Raw genomic sequence first — 4,154 nt, 5'->3', positions numbered from 1 at the left:
AGTAGAAGTTTATATGTTGTTAAATAAGGTTATAGGTAGTTTAAAATTAGTAGGGAGGGATAGCTTAGTGGTTGAGCATTGGCCTGCTAAACCCAGGGTTGTGAGTTCAATACTTGAGGGGGCCACTTAGGGATCTAAGGCAAAATCAGTACTTGGTCCTGCTAGTGAAGGCAGGGGGCTGGACTTGATGACCTTTCAAGGGCCCTTCCAGTTCTAGGTGATAGGATATCTCCATTTAATCTTTAAAAGAATATCGTTAATCAATGTATCATTATTGCATATGAATTTATGTTGGTTGGGGATGGTTACAGTACATGTGAAGTTGCTAGGCAATAAGTAATGGCAGCATTGCGTGTACTTGTGACTGTCTTCAATATAACTTGCTTTTTATATATGTACTTACAGTAGTAAATAATGCATAATATTACAGGTACTTGTGCTTGTCTCCAGTATAACTTGCCATTTGTGTTAATCCTCACTCAGTGCTGGTCTTTAATTCTGTTTTTCTTGTTCTGTCTGTGTTGCCTTTATAGTCGTAAATCATTAAAAGCCTTCTTTGAAGAATAATTAGATGTTTAGTTTCTCTTTTGCGGACACTACTCAACCTCATTCCATCTGTGTTGGGTGGTGGGAAGTAGCCATCACCCAGAGCCCCATTAGGGCCCTACTGGGGCCTTGACGTATGCCTCCTCCTTCCGTTAATCTCCACATGGCGTAGTCAGCAGGATTTCTGGGGTATTCCAGGAATTCCAAGAATTTTGGGGAAACAGTTTTGGGATGGGGCCACAGTCAGACACTTAACCCGTCTGCCTTGAGACCCACAAGCCTCTAAAGCCTCCGCGGTAGCCCGTCCGACACTTGTCTGCCAAACTCCAGTAAAAGCAGTAAAAGACTCGGGTGATACACACAACTTAATAAAGGGACGTGCAATACACAAAGGTAAACCTACAGTTAGAATAGTAAAAACATTGAAGGGACTTAAAAAACTCTGCAGTTAATGTTTCCAGATGCATACTTACACCTGCCAGTGTTCCTTTTTGTTGTCGAATTACCGGTTTTGGATTCTCGGGTCACAGTTAGTGAACCTTTTGTGTTTCTGCCTCCCGCTTTCTACATAATGGTCCCTTCTTGCGGCTATAACCTCACGAAGGATCCTATTCCCTCAGTGTCATAGCCGTCGTGCCATCCCTTTGATCTACGGTGATAATGTCAGCGTCAGCATAAGTTATAAAAATTGTCTAGTGCTGGGGTTGATCTTGTCACTGTGAACTTACAATTCTCCCCAGGTATTAAGTTCTGTGGCAGGTTCAGGTTGTATGGTTTTTATTTCCCCTGGTAGTATTTAATTCATCAAATGAGTTCATGGTCTGCTCCAGGAGTCATTTCGGCCTGGATTTTCTCTGGCCTTTGTGTCTTGTTTATTATTGGAGTTTTTTGTTGCCTTCTCAAACATTTCTTCTGTCCCTGGGACCGGGCATATTTTCCTAGGCGATTTAATAATCCAGTTATCCCACTAATAAAACTACCCTCAGAAGCCCCCGTTCCTGCCATAGAAAGGATGGCAGCATAAATGTCGGCAGATCGTTGCAATACTTATAAGCGGTCACAAATAGGAGACCACCCTATATTAGAATATATTGAAGGATATTGCTGGGAACTCCCACCCCCAGGGCCCAACAGAGATCAAATCGTGGGTTATATAAACTCCCCTGATCCAGTACCTCTAGTGCAGGTTAGGCATCTATTTGCCTACAAACTTGGGTGTTTACTTTCCACCCAAAGGAACCAGTTCTACCGTAGAGATACAATCGTTTTTTTCATAAGTGACTGAACAATCCGGTTCTTCCATTAATTGAACTGCCATCGGAAGCCCCAATTCCTGTCACTAAAAGAAAGGCGTGTAAATGTCAGTAAATCATTTCCTGATAACCTTATTTCGTAATACTGGGAACCGAAAAGCAGGAGACTCCCTCCCCGCACTTGAGTATATCTCAGGACACTGCTGGGCACTTCCCCCTTCCAGGAACCTAAAGGGAACTAGCTCAGGATTCCACAGGGGCACTGGACCAGGGGCCTCTATCGCGTGTTAGGTACATATTTCCTCGCCAGTTTGGAGGTTTATATTCCACACAAAGGGCCGACTTTAATTGTAAAAGCACATTAATTTTTTTCTATTAAAAATGGCTAAATCTGGGGCACAGAATGTAGTGTTGGTCCCAAAAGACCCTAACGGGGAATGCCCATATATGCAGGTCCGGGCAGGCCCTGCCAGGGAATGCCCCAATAAAAATAGGACCGATATGAATATAACAAACACCCCAATTTGGCATTTAGTGGAACATATTGCTTTCCATTATAACAAAAAATTTGGAAATATACAAATAAATATTCAAATTGATTATAATTTCGACCTTCCTGAAGCACCTCCAGAGAACGTGGCAATGGAGGGGTCGAACTTCCCATATGGGTTTTTGTTGCTTGCATAATACAGGAACCTCGTCTCACCGAGCGGTGAGCGACTTTACGTCCTGGGAAATAAGTCGTTCTACCACTTCTGTTAATTTTAACGAACCGGGTAAAATTCCTGTTGATCGTCCCTCCCACCTGTTATTGGGGGGACTAGAAAAGGTCTGCAAAGTAAAAGCCTCTACCCCTAAAAGTTTTCAATGTATGGACCGGCTCCTCCGGCCTTTGGTCTTAAAAGAACTAATTTGGGACAAAACTAAAGTCAACAAAAAGGGATTCTGTCAATCCGTGTTGGATTGCTTGGCGTGTCTAAGTTCCACGATAATTAAACAGCAAAAAACCATCCACCTGCTGCTTCAGCCTCATTGTTCCACTTCCCCCTGTCCTGTCCCGCTTGAGGAAGAAGGTCCACCTCCTTCTTATAATTCACAGGAGACAGTTCCTTCTGCTCCAGCAGTGCCTCTGTACCCTATAGTTGCCACAAAATCCAAAACCGATGGTCAATTGACCACTGTGGTTACTGAATGTAGATCTTTTACCCCCACTGAGCTCCAGGATTTGCAAGCCAGGGTATCTGGAAAAGACAACGAACCTGTCTGGAAATGGTTAATGCGCTTATACAAAGAACACAGTGATGATTTTCTTTCTAATGTAGATGGACCCCACGTGTTAACTTATCATTCAACCGGGAGGTTAGCTGCAGGGGACTGGAGAGCAAAAATTGGTCAAGAGCTGACCACCCTTCCCTCCATGGCCTTGGTAACGGGTATAACACCCAGGGAAAGAGAGCCAAGCCAGGCAATGATGAAATCCAGGACCGGGACTCAATGGATGCATATATTTTTTTGGATACGCTTCTCAGCATAAGAGATAATGCTGACAGCACCGCCGGATGGCGAAGCGACACCATTGTTCAAACCCAAGCCAGAGTGGTGAGTTTTGCTACAGCTCGGCATGTAGGGAACTAACTTTCAGACAATATTAAAAAATCCGTGCTGGTGTGACGAACTGGGACTGTTCTTAATGTGGTCTTTTAATGCTGAGTGGGGAGTGTTGGCTGGGAAGGCAGGGGAGTGTGGCTAGGACCGTCTGCATTGGGGGATGGGAGACTGACCATGAGGGAGAATACCTGAGCATGTAACGTGAGAACCCAGGAAGAGGTTAGAGGCCAGGTGACACCTTTGCCCGGGAAACTGAACAAAGGCTGTGGGAGGGGATGCTGGGGAGAGAGTTTCAGGACCCACTGGACATGGGCTGCTATCACTGTGGCCAAAGAGGCCACATATGGGCCCAGTGCCTCAGGCTCAGGGACAGACTGAGCGAACCCAACCCACAGAGGGTTGACTGGGTAGAGACCCAGCCGGACGAGGGGAAGACGGCCCAGGCAAGGGGGGCTGACAGCTTCCCAACGTCTCAGGAGAGAGGAGGCCCCCAGTTCCTCTGGGGGGGCTGGATGCTCCAGACTCAGGGTTTTTGGTTTATACGGTGGGCGCGGGGCTGTCCCTCCGGAGAGAGTACCTTGTTCCCCTGGAGGTGGATGGGAGGAAGGTCAATGGATACTGGGATACGGGCGCAGAGGTCACGCTGGCCCAGCCCGAGGTGGTGGCCCCAGATCAGGTGGTGCCCAATACCTACCTGACCCTGACGGGGGTGGGCGGAACCCCAGTCAAAGTGCCCATGGCGAGGGT

The 4,154-nt window shown here is 46.5% G+C and overlaps 1 long non-coding RNA gene across 1 annotated transcript; it reads right to left on the bottom strand.

The window, feature by feature from the left end:
* Window positions 1-266: 266 nt before the first annotated feature.
* Window positions 267-1,847, bottom strand: LOC128823143 (uncharacterized). The gene is made up of 2 exons (XR_008441696.1): window positions 1,275-1,847; window positions 267-1,195 (listed from the first exon to the last, which is right to left on the bottom strand). It is a non-coding gene; the product is annotated as an uncharacterized LOC128823143 (long non-coding RNA).
* Window positions 1,848-4,154: the final 2,307 nt, after the last annotated feature.

This window comes from Malaclemys terrapin, chromosome 15 (genome assembly GCF_027887155.1).
Source record: "Malaclemys terrapin pileata isolate rMalTer1 chromosome 15, rMalTer1.hap1, whole genome shotgun sequence".
Taxonomy (NCBI): Eukaryota; Metazoa; Chordata; order Testudines; family Emydidae; genus Malaclemys; species Malaclemys terrapin.
Note: the sequence above shows the minus strand (reverse complement) of the source record. Positions and strands in the feature narration are given on the sequence as shown.